Consider the following 13,457-nt stretch of genomic DNA (forward strand, 5'->3'; position numbering starts at 1 on the left):
ACATTGGCAAAGCTCTAGCAAACGAACTACACGATCTTTGTGCTAGGCTTAGGATTGGGTCTTGTCCATCACATCATTCTCCTAATGATGTGATCCCGTTATCAACGACATCCAATGTCCATAGCCAGGAAACCATGACTATCTGTTGATCACAACGAGCTAGTCAACTAGAGGCTCACTAGGGACATATTGTGGTCTATGTATTCACACGTGTATTACGATTTCCGGATAATACAGTTATAGCATGAATAAAAGACAATTATCATGAACAAGGAAATATAATAATAACACTTTTATTATTGCCTCTAGGGCATATTTCCAACAGTCTCCCACTTGCACTAGAGTCAATAATCTAGTTCACATCGCCATGTGATTAACACTCACAGGTCACATCGCCATGTGACTAATACCCAAGAGTTTTAGGTTTGATCATGTTGCTTGTGAGAGAGGTTTTAGTCAACGGGTCCGAACCTTTCAGATCCGTGTGTGCTTTACAAATCTCTATGTCATCTCCTAGATGTAGCTACCACGCTCTATTTGGAGCTATTCCAAATAACTGTTCTACTTGGAGCTATTCTAAATTGTTGCCCCATAATACGTATCCGGTATCTCTTCTTAGAGCTATCCGGATAGGTGTTAAGCTTGCATCGACGTAACCTTTACGACGAACTCTTTTACCACCTCCATAATCGAGAAAATTCCTTAGTCCACTAGTTACCAAGGATAACTTTGACCGCTGTCTGTGATCCATTCATGGATCACTCTTGTACCCCTTGACTGACTCATGGCAAGGCACACTTCAGGTGCGGTACTCAGCATGGCATACTGTAGAGCCTATGTCTTAAGCATAGGGGACGACCTTCGTCCTTTCTCTCTATTCTGCCGAGGTCGAGCTTTAAGTCTTAACTTCGTACCTTACAACTCAGGCAAGAACTCCTTCTTTGACTGGTCCATCTTGAACACCTTCAAGATCATGTCAAGGTATGTGCTCATTTGAAAGTATTATTAAGCATTTTGATCTATCCTTATAGATCTTGATGCTCAATGTTCAAGTAGCTTAATCCAGGCTTTCCATTGAAAAACACTTTCAAAATAACCCTATATGCTTTCCAGAAATTCTACGTCATTTCTGATCAACAATATGTCAACAACATATACTCATCAGAAATTCTATAGTGCTCCCACTCACTTCTTTGGAAATACAAGTTTCTCATAAACTTTGTACAAACCCAAAATCTTTGATCATCATCAAAGCATACATTCCAACTCCGAGATGCTCACTCCAGTCCTTAGAAGGATTGCTGGAGCTTTGCATACTTATTAGCATCTTTCGGGATTGACAAAACCTTCCGGTTGTATCACATACAACCTTTCCTCAAGAAAATCGTCGAGGAAACAATGTTTTGACATCCTATCTGCAAGATTTCATAAATAATGCAGTAATCGCTAATATAATTCCAACAGACTCTTAGCATCGCTACGAGTGAGAAAATCTCATCGTAGTCAACTCCTTGAACTTGTCGGAAAACATCTTAACGACAAGTCGAGCTTTCTTAATGGTAATTCTTACCATCATTGTCTGTCTTCCTTTTAAAATCCATCCGTACTCATTTGCCTTACGACCATCGAGCCATTCTGCCAAAGTCTCACTTTGTTTTCATACATGGATCCTCTCTCGGATTTTATGGCCTCAAGCCATTTATCGGAATCCGGGCCCACCATCGCTTCTCCATAGCTCGTAGGTTCATTGTTGTCTAGCAACATGACCTTCAAGACAGGATTACGTACCACTCTGAAGTAGTACGCATCCTTGTCATCCTACGAGGTTTGGGAGTGACTTGATCCGAAGTTTCATGATCAATATCATAAGCTTCCACTTCAATTGGTGTAGGTGCCACAGGAACAACTCCCTGTGCCCTGTCACACACTAGTTGAAGAGACGGTTCAATAACCTCATCAAGTCTCCACCATCCTCCCACTCAATTCTTTCGAGAGAAACTTTTCCTCGAGAAAGGACCCGATTCTAGAAACAATCCATATTGCTTTCGGATCTGAATTAGGAGGTATACCCAACTGTTTTGGGTTTCCTATGAAGATGCATTTTATCCGCTTTGGGTTCGAGCTTATCAACCTGAAACTTTTCCATATAAGCGTCGCAGCCCCAAACTTTTAAGAAACGACAACTTAGGTTTCTCTAAACCATAATTCATACGGTGTCATCTCATCGGAATTACGTGGTGCCCTATTTAAAGTGAATGTGGTTGTCTCTAATGCCTAACCCATGAACGATAGTGGTAATTCGATAAGAGACATCATGGTACGCACCATATCCAATAGGGTGCAACTATGATGTTCGGACACACCATCACATTATGGTGTTCCAGGCGGTATTAATTGCGAAACAATTTCCACAATGTCTTAATTGTGTGCCAAAACTCGTAACTCAGATATTCATCTCTATGATCATATCATAGACATTTTATCCTCTTGTCACAATGATCTGCTACTTCACTCTGAAATTACTTGAACCATTCAATAATTCAGACTTGTGTTTCATCAAGTAAATATACTCAACATTTACTCGAATCATCTGTGAAGTAAGAACATAATGATATTCACTGCATGCCTCAGCACTCATTCGACTGCACACATCAAAATGTGTTACTTCCAACAAGTTGCTATCTTGTTCCATCTTACTGAAAATGAGGCTTTTCAGTCATCTTGCCCATGTGGTATGATTTGCATATCTCAAGTGATTCAAAATCAAGTGAGTCCGAACGATCCATTTGCATGGAGTTTCTTCATGCATATACACCAATAGACATGGTTCGCATGTCTCAAACTTTTCAAAAACGAGTGAGTCCAAAGATCCATCAACATGGAGCTTCTTCATGCGTTTTATACCATTATGACTTACATGGCAGTGCCACAAGTAAGTGGTACTATCATTACTATCTTATATCTTTTGGCATGAAAATGTGTATCACTATGACCGAGATTCAATAAACCATTCCTTTAGGTGCAAGACCATTGAAGGTATTATTCAAAAATAGAGTAACCATTATTCTCCTTAAATGAATAACCGTATTGCGATAGACATAATCCAATCATGTCTATGCTCAACGCAAACACCAATCTTGGTGGTAGAGGGAGCGTGCAATGCTTGATCATATCAACCTTGGAAACACTTCCAACATATATCGTCAGCTCACCTTTAGCTAGTCTCCGTTTATTCCGTAGCTTTTATTTCGAGTTACTAACACTTAGCAACCGAACCGGTATCCAATACCCTGGTGCTACTAGGAGTACTAGTAAAGTACACATTAACATAATGTATATCCAATATACTTCTATCGACCTTGCCAGCCTTCTCATCTACCAAGTATCTAGGTTAATGCTGCTCCAGTGGTTGTTCCCCTTATTACAGAAGCACTTAGTCTCGGGTTTGGGTTCAACCTTGGGTTTCTTCACTAGAGCAGTAGCTGAATTGCCGTTTCATGAAGTATCCCTTTGTTCCCTTGCCCTTCTTGAAACTAGTGGTTTCACCAACCATCAACAATTGATGCTCCTTCTTGATTTCTACTTTCACGGTATCAAACATCATGAATATTTCAAGGATCATCATATCTATCCCTGATATGTTATAGTTAATCACGAAGCTCTAGCAGCTTGGTGGCAATGACTTTGGGGAAACATCACTATCTCATCTGGAGGATCAACTCCCACTCGATTCAAGTGATTGTTGTGCTCAGACAATCTGAGCACAAGCTCAACGATTGAGATTTTCTCCCTTAGTTTGCAGGCTAAGAAAATCGTCGGAGGTCTTATACCTCTTGACGTGGGCACGAGCCTGAAATCCCAATTTCAGCCCTCGAAACATCTCATATGTTCCGCGACGTTTCGAAAACGTCTTTGGTGCCTCTACTTAAACCATTTAATTGAACTATCACGTAGTTATCAAAACGTGTATGTCCGATGTTCGCAACATCGACAAACGATGTTGGGGTTCAGCACACTGAGCGGTGCGTTAAGGACATAAGCTTTCTACTGATCGCATAATCGCTACTATCAACTTTCAACTATATTTTCTCTAGGAACATATCTAAACAGTGGAACTAAAGCGCGAGCTTACGACATAATTTGCAAAAGGTCTTTTGAATATGTTCAGGATAATTAAGTTCATCTTATGAACTCCCACTTAGATAGACATCCCTCTGGTCATCTAAGTGATCACATGATCCGAGTCAACTAGGCCGTGTCCGATCATCACGTGAGACGGACTAGTCATCATCGGTGAACATCTTCATGTTGATCGTATCTACCATACGACTCATGCTCGACCTTTCGGTCTCCGTGTTCCGAGGCCATGTCTGCACATGCTAGGCTCGTCAAGTTAACCCTAAGTGTTTTCGCTGTGTAAAACTGTCTTACACCCGTTGTATGTGAACGTAAGAATCCATCACACCCGATCATCATGTGGTGCTTAGAAGCGACGAACTGTAGCAACGGTGCACAGTTAGGGGAGAACACTTCTTGAAATTTTGTAAGGGATCATCTTATTTACTACCGTCGTCCTAAGCAAACAAGATGCATAAACATGATAAACATCACATGCAATCAAATAGTGACATGATATGGCCAATATCATTTTGCTCCTTTTGATCTTCATCTTCGAGGCTCCATGATCATCATCGTCACCGGCACGACACCATGATCTCCATCATCATGATCTCCATCATCATGATCTCCATCATCGTGTCTTCATGAAGTTGTCACGCCAACGACTACTTCTACTTCTATGACTAACGCGTTTAGCAATAAAGTAAAGTAGTTACATGGCGTTCTTCAATGACACGCAGGTCATACAATAAATAAAGACAACTCCTATGGCTCCTGCCGGTTGTCATACTCATCGACATGCAAGTCGTGATTCCTATTACAAGAACATGATCAATCTCATACATCACATATCATTCATCACATTCTTCTTGGCCATATCACATCACAAAGCATACCCTGCAAAAACAAGTTAGACGTCCTCTAATTGTTGTTGCATGTTTTACGTGGCTGCTATGGGTTTCTAGCAAGAACGTTTCTTACCTACGCAAGACCACAACGTGATATGGCAATTGCTATTTACCCTTCATAAGGACCCTTTTCATCGAATCCGTTCCGACTAAAGTGGGAGAGACTGGCACCCGCTAGCCACCTTATGCACCAAGTGCATGTCAATCGGTGGAACCTGTCTCACGTAAGAGTACGTGTAAGGTCGGTCCGGGCCGCTTCATCCCACAATACCGTCGAAACAAGATTGGACTAGTAACGGTAAGCATATTGAACAACATCAACGCCCACAACTACTTTGTGTTCTACTCGTGCAAAGAATCTACGCAATAGACCTAGCTCATGATGCCACTGTAGGGTAACATAGCAGAAATTCAAAATTTTCCTACGTGTCACCAAGATCTATCTATGGAGAAACCAGCTACGAGTAGAAGGAGAGTGCATCTACATACCCTTGTAGATCGCTAAGCGGAAGCGTTCAAGAGAACGGGGTTGAAGGAGTCGTACTCGTCGTGATTCAAATCATCGATGATCAAGTGCCGAACGCACGGCACCTCCGCGTTCAACACACGTACAGCCCGGTGACGTCTCCCACGCCTTGATCCAGCAAGGAGAGAGGGAGAGGTTGAGGAAGACTCCATCCAACAGCAGCACAACGGCGTGGTGGTGATGGAGGAGCGTGGCAATCCAGCAGGGCTTCGCCAAGCACCACGGGAGAGGAGGACGACTTGGGAGAGGGGGAGGGCTGCGCCAGAACTTCGTCTATAGCTCCCATGCGCCTCCCCACTATATATAGGGGTGGAGGGGCTGGTTTCTTGCCCTCCAAGTCCATTGGGGCGTTGGCCAAGGTGGGAGGAAAGAAATCCCATCATTTCCTTCCCCACCGATTGTTATCCCCCTTTTTTAGGGATCTTGATCTTATCCCTTCGGGATATGATCTTATTCCTTCTAAGGGGGATCTTGGTGCGCCTTGACCAGGGGTGTGGGGCCTTGCCCCCACTACCCACGTTCATGTGGGCCCCCCCATGCAGGTGGGCCCCACTCCGGAACCTTCTAGAACCTTCCCGGTACAATATCGAAAAATCCCGAACATTTTCCGGTGGCCAAAATAGGACTTCCCATATATAAATCTTTACCTCCGGACCATTCCGGAACTCGTCGTGACGTCCGGGATCTCATCCGGGACTCCGAACAACATTCGGTAACCACATACAAACTTCCTTTATAACCCTAGCGTCATCGAACCTTAAGTGTGTAGACCCTACGGGTTCGGGAGACATGTAGACATGACCGAGACGTTCTCCGGTCAATAACCAACAGCGGGATCTGGATACCCATGATGGCTCCCACATGTTCCACGATGATCTCATCGGATGAACCACGATGTCAAGGACTTAATCAATCCCGTATTCAATTCCCTTTGTCTATCGGTATGTTACTTGCCCGAGATTCGATCGTCGGTATCCAATACCTTGTTCAATCTCGTTACCGGCAAGTCACTTTACTCGTTCTGTAACACATCATCCCGTGATCACCTCCTTGGTCACATTGCGCATATGATGATGTCCTACCGAGTGGGCCCAGAGATACCTCTCCGTTTACAAGGAGTGACAAATCCCAGTCTCGATCCGCATAAAACAATAGATACTTTCAGAGATACCTGTAGTGCACCTTTATAGTCAGCCAGTTACGTTGTGACGTTTGATACACCCAAAGCACTTCTACGGTATCCAGGAGTTACACGCTCTCATGGTCAAAGGAAGAGATACTTGACATTGGCAAAGCTCTAGCAAACGAACTACACGATCTTTGTGCTAGGCTTAGGATTGGGTCTTGTCCATCACATCATTCTCCTAATGATGTGATCCCGTTATCAACGACATCCAATGTCCATAGCCAGGAAACCATGACTATCTGTTGATCACAACGAGCTAGTCAACTAGAGGCTCACTAGGGACATATTGTGGTCTATATATTCACACGTGTATTACGATTTCCGGATAATACAGTTATAGCATGAATAAAAGACAATTATCATGAACAAGGAAATATAATAATAACACTTTTATTATTGCCTCTAGGGCATATTTCCAACAGAAGGCATCATGCACCACGTCTCTTGCCCACATACTTCTCAACAAAATGGCATCGCCGAGCGCAAGCATCGCCATATAGTTGAAACATGCATCGCTCTCCTTGCTCACTCATTGCTTCCTGTTCGTTTTTGGGATGAGGCTTTTATCACTGCATGCTATCTTATCAATCGTATGCACACACGTGTCCTCAAAAATTCAACCCCTATTTCTTGTCTTCTAAATGAGCAACTAAATTATACTTTTCTCCGTGCCGTTCGGATGTGCTTATTGGCCGAACCTTCGGCCATACAACAACAAGAAACTTGAGTTTCGCTCCCGACAGTGTGTTTTTCTCGGATATAGTTCCATGCACAAAGGGTGTAAGTGCCTAGACCGAACCAGTGGTCATATTTACATTTCACGCGATGTTGTGTTCGACGAAAATATGTTTCCATTTGCAGCTGCTCCGCCACAATCACCACCAACCGAACCACTTCTTCCCACTTCTCCATCAATTTTTCCTATCTCCGAGCCGGCTGTAGTGTATGATCACATGAGACGGCATTATATTTCCTTGCTCACTGACCCCTCGTGCAGCTCTCCTTTGCCTGTAGGTACTGCACCATCGTCACCCTCTGTATCGCCGTCGCCTACAGGCCCGACGTCTCGCTGCATGCGCCATACAGATGGGCCTGCATCGCCAACGCCGACGTCCGAGCCTGAGGCCAGGGCGGAGCCAGGGGGATGAGCAGGGGCCTGCCCCCCACCCCCAACGATCAACAATTTTAGTAGGAGCGACGAGTAATTACCAACGAGATTAGATCAATATGCGTACTCGCCCCCCCCCCCCTCCCCCATACTCGAATCCTGGCTCAGCCACTGCCTAAGGCTAATCCTATATACCTAAGAGATTGATCCCCACTACCACAATTATCTAAACATACAGCCCGTCCACATCACCATCTTGCCACATCAGCAATTCTCATCATGTTCATGCAATCTGCATGCAGCCGGGGGACAACCTTCCACCCAAGTTTAATTGTTTTACATTATCTTCTGACCCTGTATCCATATCATATTAATTGTTCTCGCCGTTATCTTGGCCATCTGCAGCCATTTGATCTATTCTCATCCATGTGTTTCCTCTCTCTACTCAACGCATGTGATCCCATAGTCACCGAAGCTAGCGGCTGCTTCCTCTTCCGCCTCCCATAACTGACGAATCAATCAAGCGATTTCCTCTTCCCCGGTTATTACTCCCTCAACTCTCCTCTCCCATGGAGCTCCATCTCTCTTGATCCCCCCATCTGTCTCTCTGCGTCGCTCAGGCTTCCGGCTGCCTCGTGGTGCATCCCGCCTCCGCTCTCACATCCTTCGGCCGCCCCCGTGCGCGGCGCGCCTTGTCACAGGTCAGTGTTTGCTGAGGATCTACGCGGGTCTGCCTCACCTCCGACCGGTCTCTAGGATTCTCGCGGGCTGCAATTCCCTTGCCGACAGCAATTGTTTGGAGCCGTGAGCGTTTTGAGATGGTAGCCGCAATTCTGATTGGCTTTGGTCCTATTGCCGTCTCATGTCTGTTCCGTTCTGGCCAATCTAGCTCTGGCGCCCTGGGAGGCTGGTTTAGGTGGATTCCAACATGATCAGACCCGTTGTACAGGAGTTGCACATTGTTGTTCTTTTAATTTCCTCGACAGTCAAAACGCTTCTCCTTCTCCAGGCAATAGGAACGAACCAACCAATACAGCAGTTTGGGTCTGTTTGACGAGGCAAGCGAGCAGGCGACTTCCTATAGTATCCTCCAGTCACCACCTCCATGCCCAAATAATGTTGTTCCTCCTACACCAAGCCAACCAGCCCTATGAAGTGTACTCTCACATGGAATTCACGGAGATTCTGTTACGCGATCTGAACTAACAGTGTTATTTGTTTTTATGGCCATGGAGGTTCTGATGCATTATCCTAAATGCATAAACATGCCATGAGGTTGTTCTTGAGCATTTAGAGTTCCTAGAAACAGTACAAGAAGATGTTTTTTTCTTCTGAATCTGCCACAAATTCAATCCACATAGCTTTCTTAAGTGCAGACCTTGCTCTTGCAGATGATTCAGTCATCGGCCGATCGCTAGGAACCACAAGCTTACAGCTTTGATCTTTGGAAGGAATGATGACATGGAGCCAAAACCCCTACCGGTACACTTTACACCGTGATACAATATGATTGTATTTGCATATGCATGCAAACTTTTGTTTTTCTTCCTATCTCACAGGCAGTTGTTGGTTGCAACTGCTGTGGATTTCTGAGCAGTTCTATGTAGGAAAGTCATGGCTATGGAGATGCCTCGTGATCACAGCCAACATATGAAGCACATCATCGTGCTTTTTCACATGGACAGACGATCAGGTAGCATATATCTTTTTTGAATACACAGTGTTTGTTTGCTAATATATATCTTTATTTTTCTCATGCCTTTCAACAAATTACTGACGTGTTATGGGTGTTTACCAAGACATAATTTTTTTCCTTCACAAATAAGCCTTTCCACTTTACTGCCTTTGTTGCCAGTTATATCAGCATTATATTGTCTAAGGTGTCATTCCTTTCCTCTCTGAATTTGGAGCTATGCTTTGTTGACAGTTTGCAAGTTTGCAATTTACTCCACTGAACAGGTCAATGTACAATTTCTGTTCACAACAGGTTGTCATATAGGAGCTGCAGCTTGAAACCATCTATTGGTATGCCTTTGCGTGGTTTCTTATAAGTATAGAGGCATCATAATTCAATATATGCACACATCTTAAATATGTTACAATTTACATACTATTTTGTTTGTGACGCACACATAATTAAATGCCTATTAATTGATTCATGGAATGATATGCCGGTGTAGCGAATAAGTAATTTCATGCACTGCATATTTCTCCTTCTTAAATCGTTGTTAATTGTTGTAATATATATTGTTTTTTTATTTGTATACCTTTTCTTGCCTGCTGCACACTGTCCATTTTGAAGAGGTATAGAAAATTACTATTGCGCCCATCTATTTTTTGTGACCTTTCATCTATGTGATCCTTTATTCTTTTCTTGCTTCATGCATTGGTGAAATGCAACATGTTTTTTCCTTCGATGTATTTTTTACACTTATTTAGTCTTAGCAAAATGTCGCAAATAGAGATCATATATACGTTGGGTTGTTGCTTATCCAAGAACACTTTGAAGAAGTTGAGGTCGGCTTTGAGTTTTCAATGATTTGTTTCCTACCAATGCTATGGTTTAATTTTCACATCTTATAATTTCTTGGTCAACTATTGTTTCACAATCGAATTTAAGATTAGTTTGTAATCCATGAATACTTCGCAAGCAATTTAGAATTAACACAGATGGCTATAGATAGTGATCATGTCTGATGTGGCAAAGTAAATCATCCATCGTTTGTTTGTGAGACCCCAAAACCAAGATGCGATTTTCTTCCCACTGATTAGTTGGAGATGCTTTGTGCAAACTTAGTGTTTAGTGCATCTGTTTTGATGCTTTAGGGTACGTCATGCTTCAAAGCCAAAACAAGTTGTAGCCAATTTTACAATGCTTTGTGCTAATTTAGTATATCGATTCAGGTTTCTAACTAAGCATAGTTCCCTTCTATAGACAACTTAAACTTTTATAGATAGCACACAACTTTTACTTGATGAGGATAGTTCGTCATATATGGAGCCATAAAGATCAGGACGACCAAATTTTATCAAAATATAGTGCAACCGATTCCCGCAGCAACGTGCGGGGTATCATCTAGTAGCCCCAGCTCACGGTCGCCTGCTGCGGCCTCCCCTGAGGAGCCCGTCTCTTCTGCTTTCAGCAACCCCGGCCCTGGAGCCGGTCTTTGCAGAGCCGTCCTCACCTCATGTCGCCGCGCAACGGCCGCCTGCGCCACATCCGATGACAACACGGCTCCGGGGCAACATTGTCCAGAAGTTCGTGCCAACTGACAGCACCGTGCACTATGACCCTCGTCGACGTGCCTTCCATGCTGAGACACGGTCCTATCGCCTCGCCCTCGCTGATGCACAGCGGCGGTCTGCCATGGAGGATGAGTTTTCTGCTCTTCAACAGAACAACACTTGGACCCTTGTGCGCCTCGTCCTTCTGGCAAGAACATCATAAGTTGTAAGTGGGTATTTAAAGTGAAGCACGAGTCTGATGGCTCCTTGGACAAATTCAAAGCTTGCCTCGTTGCTCGCGGGTTTACTCAGCAGCATGGTATTGATTACACGGATACGTTTTGTCCTGTCGTCAAACCAGCCACGGTGCGTCTTGTGCTTTCTTTGGCTGTGTGTCGTGGATGGCACCTGCGTCAAGTGGACATCAGCAATGCTTTCTTGCATGGTTTACTCACTGAAGAAGCCTATATGCAGCAGCCTCCCGGTTTCCATGATAATGTCCATCCTGATTATGTCTGCAAGTTGCACAAAGCATTATATGGGTTAAAACAGTCACCTAGGGCCTGGTATGCTCGCCTCAGCGATCGTCTTCAGCAGTTGGGCTTCCACTCGTCAGCAGCTGACACTTCCTTGTTCATCTTTGTCCATGGTGATGTTACTATGTATATGCTTGTGTATGTTGATGACATTGTCATAGTCAGCTCCTCTTCATCAGCACCGGATCGTCTTCTCCGTCAACTCTCTGCCACATTCCCTGTCAAGGATCTTGGCACCCTTCGCTATTTTCTCGGTATTGAAGTGCTTCCCAATTCCAGGGGAATGACTCTCATACAGAAGAACTACGCCCTTGATTTTCTACAGCGTACTGACATGGCCAATTGTAAAGCAGTCTCAAGTCTCAACACCGATGTGTACTCATGAGAAGCTCAACAGAGGCACTGGACACCGGCTGAATGAGGATGAAGCATTCAGATATAGGAGCATGGTGGGAGCCCTTCAGTACCTAACCTTGACATGGCCTGACCTGTCGTTTGCAGTAAACAAGGTCTACCAATTACTGTCATGTCCCACCGATCTTCACTAGGAAGCGGTCAAGCGTATTCTTCGCTTTGTAAAGGGTACAGTGGCTACAGGTTTGACTATTCGACGGTCATCTTCTACTCTGCTAAGTGTGTTTACAGATGCTGATTGGGCCGGTTGTGGTGACGACAGACGTTCGACGGGTGGGTTCGCTGTGTTCTTCGGACCCAACCTCATTTCGTGGAGTGCATGGAAGCAGCCGACAGTCTCACGATCGTCAACCGAAGCAGAGTATAAGGCATTAGCAAATGGTACAGCAGAGGCAACGTGGGTACAGTCATTGTTGAAAGAGTTGCGAGTTCCTCAACCTCGAGCTCCGGTTTTGTGGTGTGACAACCTCGGTGCGATGTACCTCACAGCAAATCCTGTGTTTCATGCTCGCACCAAGCATATATCGACGTAGACTTCCACTTTGTTCGAGAGAAGGTAGCCATGTGAGCTCTTGAAGTCCGGTTCATCTCTTCAGCTGACCAAGTGGCAGATGCATTCACTAGACCACTCACGAAGACAATGCTAACCCGGCTGCGTTCCGATCTCAACCTTTGTACAGGCTGAGATTGCGGGGGAATGTTAAACAACCGTGTAGATTAAGTTAGCTCAGGCTAACCGTATTGGTGCATATCCTTGTATAGCACGCCATGTATATCTTGTAGTTACGATTCTGTAATTTAGTTGTAACAACTCCAAGCGATGCTTATCGCCTGAATATAAATACATGGCCAGCCCTACGGGGTAGTTCATGGCAAATCATTCTTCCTGACTATTACTGTAGATGTAGGTATGCAAATGCTGAATCTCCTTTTCGGTTGAGTCTCATGACTGAATTTGTTCAGTTAAGTAATAGTGTTTTGGACTGTAATTTGCAGTGTAATTTTGAGTGGATTTTCAGTTTAATTTCATTTTTGTAGTCCAGTGTAAATGTCAATTGTAAAAATGCAATTTCAGTTAATTTTACAGTGATTTTTCTTACTGTAGGTACAGTCTATAGTTTATATTCCACTGTAGTTTTTAGTATTTTCTTTCATTTTTTGTAACAATCTATATTAAACTGAATATCTGTGTACTAACAGTCTAAGTTAATGTACTTTAACTCTGTAACTTACTATTCTATGTACTGAAAGTTCCAGTCTAAATTGCAGTGTAATTACACTGTAATTCATTTGGATTTTATTCTATTTAATTACACCATATGTCACTATAATTCACACTGTAATGTCACAGTGACTTCCAGTGTCAGTGCACTAACATTACAGTGTAATTACACTGCTCTTTTACACTGATTACATTGTATGTCACTGTAACTTC

At 43.7% G+C, this 13,457-nt stretch overlaps 1 long non-coding RNA gene across 1 annotated transcript; it reads left to right on the forward strand.

The window, feature by feature from the left end:
* The first annotated feature begins 8,292 nt into the window (after nucleotides 1–8,292).
* LOC123152458 (uncharacterized) lies at nucleotides 8,293–12,804 on the forward strand. The gene is made up of 3 exons (XR_006476208.1): nucleotides 8,293–8,548; nucleotides 9,239–9,329; nucleotides 9,445–12,804. It is a non-coding gene; the product is annotated as an uncharacterized lncRNA (long non-coding RNA).
* Nucleotides 12,805–13,457: the final 653 nt, after the last annotated feature.

This window comes from Triticum aestivum, chromosome 7A (assembly GCF_018294505.1).
Source record: "Triticum aestivum cultivar Chinese Spring chromosome 7A, IWGSC CS RefSeq v2.1, whole genome shotgun sequence".
In the NCBI taxonomy this organism is placed as follows: Eukaryota; Viridiplantae; Streptophyta; class Magnoliopsida; order Poales; family Poaceae; genus Triticum; species Triticum aestivum.